The sequence below is a fragment of the Mirounga leonina genome, unplaced genomic scaffold (genome assembly GCF_011800145.1).
Source record: "Mirounga leonina isolate KUSES-001 unplaced genomic scaffold, KU_Mleo_1.0 Mir_129, whole genome shotgun sequence".
In the NCBI taxonomy this organism is placed as follows: Eukaryota; Metazoa; Chordata; class Mammalia; order Carnivora; family Phocidae; genus Mirounga; species Mirounga leonina.
The window spans coordinates 5,909,033-5,928,156 of record NW_023270323.1 but is presented as its reverse complement, the minus strand read 5'-3'; the positions used below and the strand labels follow the sequence as shown (position 1 = coordinate 5,928,156).

At 32.4% G+C, this 19,124-nt stretch overlaps 1 protein-coding gene and 1 pseudogene across 1 annotated transcript in view; one reads left to right on the top strand and one right to left on the bottom strand.

Moving 5' to 3' along the window:
- The window catches only part of GRID2 (glutamate ionotropic receptor delta type subunit 2), a 1,404,204-nt gene that overhangs the window by 164,901 nt on the left and 1,220,179 nt on the right, over positions 1-19,124 (top strand). The window lies entirely within an intron of this gene.
- On the bottom strand, positions 397-10,927 carry LOC118010708 (annotated as a pseudogene).

Genomic DNA, 19,124 nt, shown 5'->3' with positions numbered 1-19,124 from the left:
AATCAGCTTGTTCTTTATCTTTGTTCCTCCGTATACAATGTTTATCTTTCTTCCCTTTGTTTTTAAGATGTTCTCCTTTTCCTTGGTTTTTAGCAATTTGATTATGATGTGCCTTGGTCTGATTCTTTGCATATCTCTTGAACTTGAGGTTTGTTAAGTTTTTTGAATCCATGGGTTTATAGTTTTTATCAAATTTGGGAAAAAATGAACCATTATATTTTTCTGCTCCTGTCTTCTTTTTTTATTTTGAAATTATTTTAATTTAGAAATATGAAACATCTTGAAAGAAAACAAAGAAAGAAAAACACAAAATACATAGGCAAATTTTTACTCCATGAACTTTTCCAATACTCACTTGTTCACTAATTCCCAAGATGAAAAACTTCTAAAAAATATTCAGCCACCAACAATGATGTTATTAATAGGGATATAGATCAACTTCACAAAAAAAGCCAATGAATCCCATTATAGCACCTCCTATTGCTGTTGCCATGGCAGTCTGCTGAAATTCTTTTATATCAGGTTTAGTACATCTACTAACCAGCTGAATTCAGTCCTTCACAACCTGCCACCTTGGTTCAATGAACTGAATTACCTGATCCTTGATGCCTGCCCACCAACACCTCAAACGCCAGGAACAGGCAGCACTGCTCCTCCCTTCTTTGTGGATTCCAACTATATAAGTATAGATTTCTTGGTTTTCCTATGAGTTGCTAATGCTCTATTTTTTTCAGTTATTTTTTTTCTCTATGTATTTCATTTTTAGTAGTTTCTAATGCCACTTTTTTCAAGTTTACTCTTCTTTTGCAAACTCTTCTAAGTAGTTAATGCCCTATTATGAGGTTTTCCATTTTGGTATTAAGATAGCCAATAGCCTCAGCCTTAAGTAAACCTTAGTAAATGATATGTCTACAACTTTCATGTGTTTCTGTCTCCAGCTTCATAGATACTGTACTCACACACATACACTAATGAGTACTCTGCTGAGTACATAAGGAGGAGTCCCTTGGGGGTATGCTGGACTGTCCAGTCTTCTGTCCTTTACCATGGTCTAGAAGTGTTCGTTAGGTTGTAAGCTATGACAGTTGTTGGGCTCACCTTGTTTGTTTCTTGTCCCCCAGGTATCACTGTCCTTTATATCCTGATGTCAAAAAATTTAAGACTGTTTTTTCATATATTTTGTATAGTTTCTAGTTGTTTTACTGTATTGTTAAATATGGTCCCTGTGACTTATCTTGGCTGGAAGTGAAAGTGCCACACACATATATATTTTTAATATTGGTACTTTTTAATCTTTGGAAAATCTTACCTTACTTTTCGAAGCTGTTTCACAAATAGCTATTTCAAGTTCTGGCTGTTAATATTATGTGTACTCATCAAAAATAAATGAACAGTATGTTACTGTACATTTAAAGTCTTGTTAGGAGGGTGTATCTCATGTTAAGGGTTCTTATGCATAAGAACAAAAAAGTGGACCCAGAAATATTTTGGTGGTGATAGGTATATTTACTGTCTTCATTGTGGTGATGGTATTATGAGTATACGCATATGTTCAATTCCTTCATAATGTATATATTAAATATGTAAAATTGTTGTGTGTTAACTATACCTCAATAAAGGTGAAAAATAATATATTTTATATATTCATAAAATATATTTTATCACTAGAAACTCAGTGATAATTTAACAATTCCATCTTTGAATTTTCTCAATAAAGATATGGCTTTATGTTTTATTAATTGCATTTAATACTTTTGTATAATGTTATTAAAGTATTTTCTTTAATAAAATATACTAAGGCATCTCATTTAGTGATTGATTAGAGGTATATCATTTTTAGAAAAATAAGAGTAGAGTAAGACCCACTGTTAATTTTCAAATATATAAAAATGTACGTTTCAATAGGAATTCATTAAACATTTGCTTTACCAGCATTATATTGCCCACTGTAGGACATATAAAAGACATTTTAAAAAGAACATATTTGTTCCAGAAATCTTATAATGATATTGGAAATATAAGATTAAGTTTAAGGAACTTTTGCTTTGTATTGTTGAATACATATGAGTGAGTGATAGCCTAACTATTACTATTAGGGCATTTCAGCACTGCACAGTGATTTGATGTGCTGATAATTTTTTTTAATTTTAAGTTTTAAAAACTTAAAGATAAGCTTTATATTAAAGATAAGCTATTATTCAAAAAGTTTTGCAAATATTTTATTATTTAATTATCACAACTCAATGTAGTAGATTCTTACATTATTCCTAGAGGATGAAACTGTGGCACAGAGGGGTTATATAAATTGTCCAAGACAATACAACTAGTAAAATTTTATAGTATGTTGAAATAAAACTCTTACATGCTTACATATCCTTAATACTTCATTACTTTAGTTGTCCAATATTGTTCACTGGTGAAAAATGATTAAAAAAATAAAATATTGTATTAATGGCTAATAAATATTACATATATATCAGAACCTATTCATATTCTAACCATTATGTAGAAGGAAAATATTAGATAGATTTTTCTAAATATTGTGGTATTTAAAGTTGTACTTTTTTTTATAGTCTATTTTTTTATTGAGGTATAATTGGCATACAATATTATATTAGTTTCAGGTATACAATATAGTGATTTGACATTTGTACACATTAGGAGATAGTCACCGTAATAGGTCCAGCTACCATCTGTCACTTTGCAAAGTTAATACACTGTTATTGACCATATTCCCCATGCTGCACATCTGCATGACTTATTTATTTTATAACTGAAAGTTTCTACTTCTTAATTCCCTTCACCCATTTTCTACCCCTACCCCTGACAACCATCAATCTGTTCTCTGTGTCTATTAGTCTGGATTTTGTTTTTTGTTTTTTAAACTCCACACATAAGTGAAATCATGAGGTATTTGTCTTTCTCTTTCTGACTTATTTCACTTAGCATAATACCCTCAGGATTCATCTATGTTATCACAAATGGCAAAATATCATTCTTTTTTAGAGTTGAGTGGTATTCTAGTGTGTGTGTGTGTGTGTGTGTGTGTGTGTGTGTGTGTACATATACACCACATTTTCTTCATCCATCTAACAATGGATGCTGATGTTTCCATATCTTGCCTATTGTAAATAATGCTCCAGTGAACATAAGGGTGCATATATCTTTTCAAATTAGTGTTTTTGTTTTCCTTGGATAGGTATCTGGTAGTGGAATCATATGGTCTGGATCATATGGTAGTTCTATTTTTAATTTTTTGCAGAGCCTCCATACTGTTTCCATATTGCCTGCACCAGTTTACATTCCCACCAATTGTTCATGAAGCTTCCTTTTTTTCCACATCTTCACCAACACTTTTTATTTCTCGTCTTTGTAATAATAGCTGTTCTGACAGGTGTGAGATGATATTTCATTGTGGATTTGATTTGCATTTCCCTGATAATTAGTGATGCTGCCCATGTTTTCATGTGCCTGTTGGCCATCTGTATGTCTTTGAAAAAATGTCTATTTAGACCCTCTGCCCATTTGTAATCAGATTTTTTTGTTATTGAGTTGTGTAAGTTCCTTATGTATGTTGGATATTAACCCCTTATCAGATATGTTTTTCAAATATCTTCTTCCATTCAGTAGGTTGTGCCATTTCATTTTGTTGATGATTTCCTTCACCGGGCAGAAGCTTTTTAGTTTAATGTGGTACCATTTGTTTAATTTTGCTTTTGTTTCCCTTGCCTTTGAGGACTGATGTCAATAGCTTACCACCTATATTTTCTTCTAGGAGTTTTAGAATTTCAGGTCTTACATCCAAGTCTTTAATCCACTTTAGTTAATTTTTATATATGATGTAAGATAATGTCCTAGTGTCATTCTTTTGCACATAGTTGTCAGTACCATTTATTGAAGAGATTGTCCTTTTCCCATTATGTATTCTTGCCTATTTTGTCATAACTTAATTGGCCATATATGGGTGGGTTTATTTCTGTGCTCTTTATTCTATTTATTTGTGTGTCTATTTCTGTTCTTATGCCAGTATCATACTGCTTTGAATATATTTTTAATATAGTTTGAAATCAAGGATCATCATGATACCCTAGCTTTGTTCTTCTGTTGAAAGATTGTTTTGGGTTATTTTGGGTCTTTTGTGGTTCTATAAAAATTTTAGAATTATTGTTTAGTTCTGTGAAAAAAATGTCATTGGAATTTTTGATAGGGATTTCATTGAATCTGTAGATTGCTATAGGTAGTATAGAAATTTTTACAATACTAATTATTCCAATCCATGATCATGGAATATCTTTCCATTTATTTGTGTCTTCAATTTCTTTCATCAGTGTCAAAGTTTTCATTGTACAATTCTTTTACCTCTGGTTAAATTTATTCCTCGGTATTTTATTCTTTTTGATGTGATTGTACATGTGATTTTTTCTTGATTTATGTTTACGCCACTTCGTAATAAGTGTAGAGAATCAAATGCAACAGATTTTTGTATATTAATTTTATTTTCTGGAATTTAACTGAATTCATCTATTAACTATAATGGTGGAGTCTTTTGGGTTTTCTATATATAGTATAATCCATCTGCAGATAGTGACAGTTTTATTTCTTTCTTTCTAATGTGTCTGCCTTTTATTTCTCTTTTTTCTTGCCTAGTTGCTGTGGCTGGGACTTCTAACACTGTATTGAACAAAAGTGGGGAAAGTATACATCCTTGTCTTGTTCTTGATCTTAGAAAAGCTTTCAGCTTACACTGTTGAATAAGATATTAGCTGCAGATTGCCATATATGGCCTTTATTCTGTTAGGTACATTACCTGCATACCCACTTTGTTGAGAGTTTTTTTCATAAATGGATGTTGAATTTTTTCAAAAGCTTTTTTGCATCTATTGAGAAGATTATATGATTATTTTCCTTCACTTTGTCAATGTGGTATGTCATGTTGATTGATTTGTAGATGTTGAACCATCCTTGCATCCCTGGAATAAATCCCACTTAATCATAACATGTGATTGTTTTAATGTGTTTTTTGATTTACTTTGCTTTTATTTTGTTGATGAGCTTTTAATCTATGTTAATCAGGGATATTGACCTGTCATTTTCTTTTTTTTGTATATTGTCCTTGTCTGGCTTTGGCATTGGGGTAATGCTGGCCTCAGAAATGTATTTGGAAGCTTTTCCTCCTCTTTAGTTTTTTTGGAAGATTTTGAGAAAGATGGGTATTATATCTTCTTTGCTTGGTAGAATTCACCTGTGAAGCCATATCCTCCTGGACTTTTGTTTTTTGGGAAGTTTTTTATTACTGATTCAATCTCCTTACTAGTAATTGGTCTGTCAAATTTTCTATTTCTTCATGATTCGGTCTTGGAAGATTATAAACTTTTAGGAATTTATTGATTTGTTCTAGGTTGTCCAATATCTTGGCATATAATTTTTCATAGTAGTTTTATGATCCTTTATATTTCTGTAGTGTCAGTTGTAACTTCTCATTCATTTCTGATTTTATCTGGGCTCCTTCTCTTTGTTTTTCTTGGTGAGTCTAGCTAAAGCTTTGACAGTTTTTTGTTAGTTTTATTGATCTTTGTAATTTTCTTTTTAGTATCTATTTCATTTAATTCCACTCAGATTAAAACTGTATTCTTAAGAAGATTTTATATATGTGTGTGTGTTATATAAAAAGGTTTATACATATATATAAAATATCATATGATCATTTTATCTAACTATTGCCACAACATATAGCCAAATATAGATATTTAAAATTTGCTATTGTAAAATGATGGAATTTTAAAAACACATCAACAAAGTTCCTTTATTAATGAAAATTGTTTTTTAGTATCCAGTTTATAAGGCTAATCAAGTTGATGTAATGTATAATTTGTGAGGGTTGAGGTCATCCAAAATATACTAAATGAAATGTGATCATTTTAAACTGTCTCAAATGGGTAAGGGAGGACGGAATCTACAAATACAGAGATGGTTAAACTATTCGATTTGAGAGAGAGAGAGAGAGAGACAGAAACAGGGAGAGATTATGTTTTTGTTTAGTATTGTTAGATGTATAAAGATGTACTTAAATCTTTTAAACTTGGAAGAATAGTTTTGTCATGAAGCAGCAACTCTGGACTGGAAAAATGCTAGAATTTAAAAAAAAACTATAAATGCTATACTTTGCTAATACAACACTTATTTTCTCATATGCAAGATAATTAAGGTCTCAGTGGTTAACCCATCCTAGTATCACTGAGGGGTAGCAATCTGAATCTAATATCAAGTTACTTAGTTTAGAATAAATGGAGAGACACATCTTTGCAGTTTAAAGACACAGTTTCCAGTGACCCAGTTTTTGGGATATTACTGTCATGGTTCACTCTAGGTTTCTAAATACTGTTTCTGTGCTTACTGAGCCAGAGACAGCATGCTCGATTGTGTCAATTTATACTTGAATACCTTTAATATGTGAACTCATGCATTCTACTCACCATTTATCACTTTAAACCTCTAGGGCAGATGAATATAAACACACAAATGTAGTTTGGATTTTCTTATATGTCATAAATACCCTGGGCTATATTTTGGTTTTATTATAATTTATAATTTTAAAAAAGATAAATGCCTTAAATTTCATTTCTGGAAACAATTTATTATTTTAAAATAAAATTTGAAACGATTTAAAAATTTATGTAGATATATATCGCAATATATATTGCAAATCACAAATATATATATATGTACACAAATACACATACATACATACATGCCATAAATTTGTTCTTGGCATGAGTTACATCATTTAAAGAAAAATACCAGTCCTGAAAAATAGTACATGCTTAGGAAATAGCTGTTGACTTAATGACTGCTTAAGTAAATGAAGAAACTATCTGTAAAATTCATCAAAATAACATTAAAAAAATTAATTGCATCTCATCCAATATTATAGTTATGATACTGTTCTCTATATTATTTCTATTACAATATCTTTGGTTTTCTTTACTATTGAGCTTTTCATTTTTCAGTTTCCTTTCCTGTGGTGTTTTCCCTCTTCTTTCCTGCCCAAACTAAACGTATAGTTTAATTCTAAAATGTAAATTTGGAGTGTAGCACCATGAAAGTTTTTTAGTCTATGTGAAAGTAGTCAGTGTGGAAATTCCTTCAGATTTTCAGATTTTGCATGTTTCCTTGATGGCCACTTGGAACAAGTTCTTTCAGGATATGAGTTGCCAAAGGGAAAGTATGGAAATAATTTTGATGAGCATGCTATGATCATACTTCTACGACATTCCTAAGTAGATGGCTTGCCTTGGACACATTTTTAATATATCTTTCTTAACCATTTTTGTCACTCTTATAGTCTTCATCCCATCCTTGTAGACGTTTTTCTCCTTCTTTTCCCCAACCACCAATTCATTGTTCCAAATTTGAACTCAATTTTCTGTCCACTTTTCCCTAATTGATAGAGTAATAGTGATAATTCTGGATGGGAGCACTCACAGGAGTGCTTTGTTAAGGACAGCATCCTAATTTTCAAGGCCCACTTGGGATATCTCAAAGACAAACCAAGATTTACCAACTTCTTTTGTTGAGCTGACTTGCTTAAGAGTGCAACTGCTTTTATGAGAATCATCACATTGTCAAACTGTAGTAAAGGAAGATAGATATCTCATGTGAACCAGTTGAAAAGACAACAGAATCCAGATCTGTGGTTATTGATCAATGTTTATTTAAGAAATGTGCTGATTTCAGAGGAAATGTAATGAAGGAAAATACTACACCTGTTGTGTGATTGTGGTACTGGATTAATGGACTTCTTTGCAAGTTAGAGGAAGAATTTTATCATTGATAAGAAGTAAGGAAGTTACATAGGCCCTTTTCTGAGCTAAAGTGAATTTAGTCTACTATAGTCCAGGTGTAATTTTTAATTGAATTTGACCTTTCTAGTACCAATTGTGGTAATGTGGATGAAGAAATGCCTGAGTTATGTAAAGAAAGTTTTTAAAAACGTTTTTTATTTGCAGTGTTTTACAATATTATTCAATCAAAAATATATCCTGAACAGTTATAATAACTCAGGCATTATGCTATTTAATGAACATATAAACACTATAAAATGGATACTGTGATGTTCCTTGTTTTACATATGGGAAAACTGGAGCACAGATATATTCATTAATTTGTTAACATTAATAAGTTAACACAGGAAAGCAGAACAGTTTTTTGAAAACAAAAAGATGATATGGCTAATAAAATGTGTTGCTTTTATAAGGAATACTTTTCAGGCCATTTCTTTTCTGTTTTATGAGCCACTGCTATCTTCTACATAGTGGTATTTATAAAGCTGAGATCATGGACAGGTTTTGTTATGACAGTAACCCCACCATGTTGTTGTTTTCTTTAAAATAGTCAAACTTGTGAATGAGTCAGACCTTTGGCTTTATTATCTACTGTAAACCTCACCTAGCAGTATGTATTTTTTTCTGTAATAGCTATTGTCTTTAGACCTTTTTCTAATTTTAATTGTTGAATGATAACATAGGTGAATTGACCAACAGGAACAAAATTATTAAGTAAAAAATAAGTAGTACAAATTAATCAGTTCAGAGGAGAGAGATTGCTGTGGGCTGCAGTAGGCTGGAAATATGTTAGAGAAGAGATGAAGCTTGATCTGGATTTTGAAGATAGTAGAGAGGGGAAGGCATATTTTGTGAGGGTAAATTAATACACTTCTCAGATAAATATAAATGTTAAAGTATCTTATTAATTCACTTTTAAGAGTAATCAATAGAAATCTGATTCTTTTCAACTTTGTAATTAATCCTAGCTTAAAATTTTCCATTAGATATGGAGTCTTATTATTATTATAATTATTTTGAGTAATATTTTTCCTTCTGTTTAATTTTACTAGTTTTCCAAAAACAAATAATAATTCTTGTCAAAAATACATGTATTCTCTAAGTTCCACTAAAATGTAGGTTTAATATTATTAATTTGTTAATGTGAAAAAAAACCAGATAATCAGAATCCATGAGGAAGATGGAATAGGAATGAAATGAATGGCTTCTTTTTCTTAACATCTTTGTTGAAATATCTTTGACAAATAAAAGTTGTGTATATTTAAGGTGTACAACTTGATATTTTGATATATATACTGTACACATTGTGAAATAACCACCACAATCAAGCTAATCAACATATTTGTCACCTCCACGTAGTTATCATTTTGCATGTGTATGTTGAGAAGATTTAAGTTAAGATCTATCCTCTTCACAAATTTTAAGGATACAATACAATACTGTTAATTATCTTCACTATGGTGTATATTAGATCTCTAGACCTTATGGATCTTGTGTAACTGAAACTTTGTACTGTTTGGCCAGGATTTCCCATTTTCCCCTCCTCAGCCCTTGTCAACCACCATCCTGCTCTGTTTCTAGGAATTTAACTATTTTAGATTCCACAAATAAATGAAGTCATGCAGTATTTCTCTTCCTGTGTTGCTTATTTAGTTAGCACAATGTCCTCTAGCTACATCCATGTTATCACATATGGCAGGATTGTGTTCTTCTTTATGATTGAATAATATTTTGTTGTGTATCTTTATCCATTCATCTGTCAAAGGACGTTTAGACTATTGTAAATAGAGCTGAAATGAGCATGGGAGTGCAGATACCTCTTTGCAGTCCTCATTTCAGATCCTTTGGATATATATTCACAAGTGGGATTGCTGGATCATATGGTAGGTACATTTTTAATTTCTTGAAGAACCTCCATATTGTTTTTTTATAATGACCATATTAACTTACATTTCACCAGCAAGGTTCTCTTTTGTCTACATCTTTGCTAACATTTGCTCTCTTTTGTTTGTTTGTTTTTTTTTTTTTTGATAATAGCCATCCTGACAGATGTGAGATAATATCTCATTGTGGTTTTAATTTTCATGATAATTAGTGACATTGAACACTTTTTCATATACCTGTTAGCCATTTAAAGTTGTTCTATTTGAGAGGTGCCTATTTAGGTTTTTTGCCCCCTTTGTAATTGAGTTATTTGTATTTTGGGTATTGGCTCTGTAAGTTCTTTATATATTTTTGATATTAATCCCTTATCAGATATATGGTTCATAAATTTTTTCCATTGTGTAAGTTCATTTTCATTTTGTTAATTGTTTCCTTTGCTGTTTATTTTAACTTCTTATAACTTCTTATGTAATTTACTTGTCTTGCTTAAAGTGAATGTCCTTGTTTATGGTAATAACAGATATCAAATTCTATTGTACATAAGTTTGTATGACATTAGTTCATAGTTTTCATGTGTCAATATTGGTTTCAATAACAAAAAAATTTTCCACATTTTCTTCTCTAAATGGAAACATTGTCTAACTATTGGTAAGACTCATTAATAGAACACCAGGAATATTGAGAAGTACATTTTCTTGACATGGTGCCTATGTTAGTTTCCTGTGGCTGCCATAACAAATAACCTCAAATGGGGTGGCTTATATCAACATAAGTGTATTCTTTCACAGTGTTGAGGCTGGGAGTACAAATCCCAACTCTAGGAATGTTGTGTTCTTTATGGAGACTCTTGGAGGAAATCCATTCTTTGCCTCTTCTAGCTTCTCTTGACTGCCCTGGTATTCCTTAACTGTGGCTGCCTCTCTCTGATCTCTGTTTGGTCATATTGCCTCCTCTTCTTCTGTCTATCTCAAATCTCTCTCTGATTTTCACTTATAAGGACATTTATTATAGGATTGAAGGTCCTCTTGGATAATTAAGGGTAATCTCTTCAGCTCTCCCAAGATCCTTTACTTAATTACACCTGTAAAACTTTTTTCTAAATAAGGTAATATCCATGTGTTACAGGGATTAAAATATAGATATATCACCCTCAATCCCCTACAGTCCCCTGTTCCATCTTCTGAGCTTTCCTCAAAACTCATGTTTCAATCCCTATCTGTGCTTACAGCCCCTCAGCTAACTGTGCTCCCCCTCCTACCCCCTAGCCCTTAGGAAATTGCCAACTCTTTATTCCAAATCTTTACCAACTTTTAAGACTTCTCATCTTATTATTCCTATTTGGTATCTAATTCTCTGAAGTCCCTATGTTTCATATGCTGACAAGGTTGGTAAGGTTGACTGGTCTAAGCACAACAGATTTATTTTTTCCATGCACAGTTAAAGTTCTGAAGTCAGCAGGATGGGCTGAATGTGTAAACAACACAAGCATGGAGAACAGAATTAATGCAGCTGTTACTAAATAAGTACACAAAATTTGTGGATTAATGAACTCAAAAGTCTTGGGAAAATTGTTTACACTCTTTCATTTTATACTTTATGTATCTTTACACTTTCTGTTTTTTTCTATTTTTTATGTTATATTTTTTAAACTTTTTTGATATAGAGGAACATTACCCTTTGTTCTGGCCAGTTATGGAAAGAACTGATAAAGGTATCTTGTGATTGATTGCTCTAGGGTGAGTGCTCATTTAACGTAGTGGTGATAGAGAATGGACATGAATTATAAGCACTAATTAAATTATTCTCATATTCTTACACTCTCTTCCAGACCTAGACAGATACTGTTGAATAGGTGAAAGGGAAATAAGAATGTAATATTGCTCCATTTAGTTATGTTAACTGTTCTAGATAGCACAATAGTTTCACAGATAAACATTCCTTTAAGACAAGAGAGAAATTCAGGTCAGAAAAAGAGGTTTATGTTTTGTCTTTGTTTAGGATTGTCAACGTAGAGCCTCTCCCAGGGAAGATATTGTTGCCCAATTCTATCTTATCCTGGACCTTTCTCTGGCTAAGAGGCTCTGAAGATGCATAATGTAAGAATCATAATGGAAGAGAATATTTGCTAATTCACTGTTTACATCCAATACTCATGACTTAATTAATATATTATTTTACAAATTTAAATATTTAATTTATTATTAATATGACTTCCTAAATTCTATGTTATATCATTACTTTTGAAAATCTTATTTTTTTAAGTTTTCAATCGTGAAATACTAATTAGCAAATGTGCTGCACCATGGATTGTGTTTTTATGTGGAATGTTTTGACAAAACATACTAGACACATCTACGTATATTTGTTGCCTAACTGATGTAGTCAGTGACAAACACAATCTTATACCAATCAAATAATTTCAGTTTTATATAAGATGTCAGCTAGTTTATTGAGTTAAATTTCCTCTTTTCAAGTGATGTATGCATGTTTTTCAATTTATTTTGTCAAGACTTGGTCAATATTTATGTTGAGGGGAGGTGGTAAGCCTCTCCTTGCCAAACAAATATTATTGGGCTATCAAAACTAGAATAAATCCTGGATAAGGGTCACCAACCACCAAATACAGGGAACAATCTAATTTCTGAATGAGGTTAACAACCTGGGGTCAGATGTCTTGAGAATAGGATCTGGGGGGAGCAGATATGGTAAGTATGAATTATTTTGCCAAACTGAAGTCAGAAAAATAATAGTCATATTTGAGATATTTGAGGGAGTGCTTTCAGGATCCTACAGGGACAGGGAGATAACCAAGCAACAGAAAAAAAAAAATACCCCTTTGGGATATTTAGTAGCAGAGTGTCCCTTATTGGAGTCACACCTGATACTGCAAAGCTGCTAAGCAAATTAGCTCAAATACTTTTGAAGAATTCTAAGAAATGGAAAAGTTGCATATGAGAATGTATAGTTGCTAACCCTTAGTAAACTTTAGTCAAACTCTCTGATGTGCTATGTGAAGGAAGATTAAACCATGCAAATGACAAAGCAAGATTTTCTCCATATACACTGACTAATAAAAACTTGGTATTCCCAAATTTGCTTTGTTTTTATTAATGTTAGAATAAGGTAAATCTATCATAGGAAAAAGAAAATTCACATATAGGTAGAGAAAATTTTAACTAACCATATTGCTATAGCCAGTGTTTTGGTTCATTTTTAATAATTGTAACTGTTATCAGTATTTATCATGTGTTGGATATTGCTCTGAGTGCTTTACATGTATTTTTCTCCATTCAGCCCATGCAATAGCCTGCCCAGTTAGTATTATTCATTCCATTATAGAGATTAATTCCAGATACAGAGGGTTTTAGTAACTTCTCAAGGTCACAAAGATAGTAACTGGCACAACTGGGATTAGAACCCCCTAAGATGATCTAGAACTGGATATTGAAGCAGTATTTGTATAGGCAAAGCACTGAGTTGCCTTCTGCAAACTACATGTTTCAGTCATTCACCTGAAAAAACTTAGTAATTAGAAAAAAAAAGTGTAGATAAAATATCATTTTAGGTATCCAGAAACTCCAGTGGTAGTGTATTTCATTATATACTGCATAAGAGAGAAATAAAATATTATAGGAATTCCAGATACTAAAAGACCACATCCATGTGGAATGTTCAGAGAAGACATCTGGAAAAATTACAGGTTCCAAATATATCCTGTATAATGAGTGTTAAAAAAGGTAGAGAGAAATTCGATTTTAGGCAGAGTCAGAGAACAGAACAAATCTGGTTGAATGGGATATAATGTGACATAGATTGGAAAATCACATTAGAATAGGAATGGAGAGGCTAAGATTCAAGTCAAAAATTCCAGACCTAGTTTAGTAGGTATTGAGATAGTAGGATGATACGAAGAGCACCACAGGAAGAAGCAGAATAGTGGTTAGGTTTGATGAATGTTGGAGGCATATAGTTGTTTTTTTTTTTTTTTTTTAAGATTTTATTTATTTATTTGACAGAGAGAGACAGAGAGCGCAAGTAGGGGGAGCAGCAGGCAGAGGGAGAGGGAGCGGCAGGCAGCGGGAGAGGGAGAAGCAGCCCCGACGCGGCGCTCGATTCCAGGACACTGGGATCATGACCTGAGCCGAAGGCAGATGCTTTACCGACTGAGCCACCCAGGTGCCCCAGGAGGCATATAGTTTTGATCCAAATCTCATCTCTACTACCTGTTAGCTGTGATTTTAGTTAAGCCATCTAATATTATTATGCCTATTATGCCATCTAATATTATTATTATTATGTAAACTCAGATTAATGAAAATATTTGCTTCATTTGGTTATTATCTGGATTACATAGAAAATTTCATGTGGAAGTCTAAGCACAGTGCTTGCCGTAAATTTAGGAATTATCTGTTCATTAAACAAACAGTTACTGAAGGGCTGTTATAAACACATCATTGCATCATGGCAAAGATATATAGGATGCATGAAAAAGGAGAGAGATAGAAGGTGAAGAAACCAATTAGAAAATAATTTCAGTGGTACAAAAGGGGATAAAAGAGGCCTAAAAGTGGAGTATGACAGTTGGGAAAAATAAGGAATTGGTGGGACTATTCAAATATTTATAATTGAACACATTTTATTTATATATTTTTATTCATTATTTATAATAGATTTATTTCCAGAAGAGGCAAAAATATGACTCAGGGTAATTAATAAGAGAGGAAAAATGTTTACAAAAGTATTTGTAATGAAACAGCATGAAGAAGTGTTCAAGATTTTTAAGCCTCAAACTTTACATACACGTCAGTCTATCATGTCTACTGTATTAATTTTACCTGTTTCTGTGTTTGACCCAAGTAATAATACATAATAACTTTCTAAGATTTTCTGGGCCTGAAAACAAGATTTGGAATTGCAGGGAAAGTGAGTGTAGTGAAAACTGGTGATGTAAATACAGAGTAGTTAATAATAGTGGTGGAAGCTGTGAAATAACCAAGAAGACTGTGCTAATTGGATCTCATTAACATCTGCACTGATTTGGCTGGCTTGTAGTCCATACATATACACTTGACTCTACAAAAGATAAACTGGTCGATTTCACAGTCCAGAGGTTATATAATGCTATTAATGAAAACACTAACCTTAAAAAATGTTTATTTTTAATCATTTAAAAACTAAACTCTGTGGACAGAATCAAATCATCTTTATCAACCTATTAGAAACACTTAGTAAAGCGAACATTGTCTTGCTGTTTTTTATACAACACACACAAAAACAAAAAAGTAAAGGGAAGGTACATCTCTCGTAAGTCTCATATTTTATATAAATTGAGTTTCTTATATTTTTTATATACTCCCTGTTGTGATAGGAATTACAATGGATCTTGCAGCTTTAAAATAACACTATTTCAATTTGAATTTAAAAATCAGATTTATATTTATGTTTGAGACTTGTATTCTACTTTTTCAAAAAATGATATAAGGTACCTTACCAATTGCTCTCCTCCCCTTTCCTTTTTTTTTTTTTATAGATTTTATTTATTTATTTGAGACAGAGAGAATGAGAGAGACAGAGAGCACATGAGAGGGGGTAGGGTCAGAGGGAGAAGCAGACTCCCCGCCGAGCAGGGAGCCCGATGTGGGACTCGATCCTGGGAGTCCGGGATCATGACCTGAGCCGAAGGCAGTCGCTTAACCAACTGAGCCACCCAGGCACCCTCTCCTCCCCTTTCTTACATACATATCCATTTACACACATATACACAGACTCTCCAAAAAAGGTTAATATAAAAGGAATAACAAGGGCAATAATCTTTGACAAGATGGAAAAAAATATGCTAACTTAATGAGTTAACATAGTTGATGATTTAAGTTAGTATAGCAGTTATAAATCTTATTACAGCAAAGACAACAAAAGAAAAAGGGAAAAGGGAATATTATATATATTAAAGATCAGTCAAGTTTCTTGGTATATGGAATCTTTTCCTATTTTGAAAGGAAAATCTCACATGGGAATATTATAAGACATACAGTGTATGATATAACTGACAGTATCTTGACTACAAAATAGAGCAAACACAGAAGAAGAATTCATTTGGCTTTTTTTGGGTGGGGGAGCTGGGATTGACCAAACTATACTATAAAAAAATAGTAGCCAGCTAAACTCTTATACTTGAATAGATTGTTTTTATTGTGGTTAAAAACAACATGAGATCTTCCCTCACATTTTAAGTGTGCAGTACAGTGTTGTTAACTGTAAGAAGGGTGTTGTGTAGCAGAAATCTAAAACATTGTCATTTCACATGACTGAGACTCTCTAAACATTGATAAGCCGCTCTCTATTTCTCTGTCTCTCCAGCCCCTGGAAAGCACCATTCTACTTTCTGCTTTGATGAGTTTGACTGCTTTAGATACTGTGTGGGGAATCATCCAATTTTCCTTCCGTGATTGGTTTATTTCATTTCGTTTGATATCTCAAGGTTTATCCATGTTGTAATATGGGAGAGGATTTTTACTTTTTAATGGTTGAATAATATTCTATTCTATGTATATAGATTATTTTCTTTATCCATTCATCTATTGAGGGACATTTAGGTTGTTTCTGTATCTTGGCTATTGTAAATATTGCTGCAGTGAACATGGGAGTGCAGAAATTGCTCTGAGAGCTTGATTTTAGTTCTTTTAGGCCTATATCCAGAAGTGAGATTGCTGGATCATACAGCAGTTCTATTTTTAATTTTCTGAGGACTCCTCATACTGTTTTACATAGTGCCTGACAGTTTTGCATTCCTACTAACAGTATTCAAGGGTTCTAAATTATCTACATTCTAGCTAATATTTGCTGTTTTCTGTTTGTTTTTATAATACCCATCCAACAGATGTAAAGTGATATCTCATTGTGGTTTTGATTTTCATTTCCCTGGTGATTATATACCTATCAAAGTCCATGGCATTTTTTACAGGAACAGAAAAAAAAAAATCTTAAAATTCGTATGGAGCCACAAAAGACTTAAAATAGCCAAAACAATCCTGATAATAAAGAACAAGGTGGAGGCCTCATACTTTCTGATTTTAAAACATATTACAAAGTGGGATGAGTGGTGATATGATAGGACAGTTGATTAGGGAATATTTTTCCTGAGGTCAGCCAGTTCTCATGAGAGGCTGTTAGTTCTCAGTATTGCCGTGATGAAAAGTGGTCAAAGGTTCGGGGGCCTGGAAAGGGAGAGAAGCTTGATGAAAGTTTGTTCAAGTTAGCAGGCCTTTTGTCCAGATTGCTCAGTTGGGACAAACAGTTCAACTAATCATTTAGGAGACAATAAAAAAAAAAAAAAAAAAGAGAGAATTTGGATAGTTTTTTTTGTCAGTCTTTGTTTTAATTAAAACAAGGATTAGGTGTGAGTCTTATCTAAGTTACATCGTGAAGGGTAGTTCTTCGCAGTCAGTCATTTTGGGGAACACAAAAAAGGTTGGGATATTTCTTGATTGTTGCTGTTTTTACTGGGAAGCTGGTAGAGTTTGACATTCTCACTGCCAAATGGAACTTTGCTGGCAAGTGCTGCAAATACCCCTGTCTGGTGAACTTGCAGAGAGACTGATGTTAGATGGCTTAGTGTCCTATTAACTCTTGTTTGTGCAGAAGACCACAATGAGTCTGTGCCATAGCCTCATTTCAGCTCTGGGTCTAGACTGTCTTCTCCCCAGCAAGAGTGCTTCAGCCATAGTGAATTTCAAGTCAGGTCTGCCAATTCTCAGCGAAGCATATACACCAAGAAAATTAAGGGTGCAAACCAGACGAGATGGCTGGGTGATTATGCTTATTTACTCTTAATTCATCACAACAAAAATGGTGGTGCTGGATCACCTTGTACTGTGATGTTTCTCAAAGTCTGAGTTTTGGAGTGGTGAAAAGCCTCTTTTTTAAATTCTATTTTTCCTCAGTTTTATTGAGATATAATTGACATATAACATTGTATTAGTTTGTGTACAGCATAATGATTTAATGTATGTACATATTGTGAAATGATTAGCACAATAAGTTTAGTTAACATAATAGTTATTTTTAAAATGTTTTTTGTTCTACATACTATTTAATACATTGAAATACATCAAAAACATTATTAGATCCATCAAAAGGTATTTGGACACTCAATAGTTTGTCAAAGTCTCAATTTTGTAAAAGTCTTTATCAAAATTCTTGGTCCATTTTGATAGGCACAGATGCGTATTTTCATGTAATACTAAAAACAACAAATCAAATCATATTATTGGAAGAATGGCATTTTTAAAAATTAAACACTGATGAAATAATGCATTAAATTTGAAAGTAAATGTTTTCTCTTGAAGTAGAAGATGAATGTCCATCTATTAAATTTACTAAAATTTTAAAGTTGAAGACATCTTAGTGTTTGAAACAATACAACTGAAAGAAGACTTTCTTAGAATTAGTTACCAGTGTCATTATTTTCTTCTATAATTTATTTGACTGTGGTCTTGCTGAGGAAGAATTTCATCTTGGAGCTAAGAATTCTGATGTTCATGTATTATAATAACAGATCATGTCATTAAAGTTTTTTGACTCTATGTTCTCTTTCCAGTTTAAATAGATGAGATAGCAAATATATGGAAATTTATTCTGCCTGTTTGTAGCCTTCATCATTTTCAAAGTTAAAAGATGCATTTGGATGGTGTGGGTTGGAACGGATGGCAGGTGATCAGAATTAATTAGGAATGCACACACAGGAATAGAGTTAGAAGTACAAATTATAAGTATCTTCATTGGTGGTTTATGAAAAATGGAATGCCAGATTTCTTCAGTGCTTATAATATCTGTTCAATTTATAAGCCATTATACAGTATTCTGATCTGATAAATTTTTAGTGGATTTATCTTAAGGCGTTATTAAGCTGAATAACAAATGGGCACATGCTTTATTGAGATGGACAGTGTACTGAAGCCAGTAGGTTTCCTAGATGATTTAGAACCTGGATAGCTCTTTCACTGGTTTATTGTGTTCACCTCCATTAAAGACAATTACTATGCCCTATTGAAAAAGTAGTGTGGAATAATTGCTGTAACACATGAAATTTGATTCTGAATCCCCACTGTGAAACCCTATCTTGAAACAAGTTCATATTAGCATGAGATTGATGGAAAATTTCATAGGAGGTAGTCACTCTAAAGTCTTAAAAAAGTATTTTGGTACCTTGATGCCATTTTGATTATTCTTAATTATCAGTATTAATCTTAAAAAAATCCAGAGAGAACATATTCTAAATACCAATAAAAGATTTCTGTTTTGCATAATTAACCATAAATGCCCATAATGAGTAATACATCCATGCAGTTGAAATGTAAAATCCAATATCCTTTCTAAAAGTAAAAGCAAAACTGATTAAAA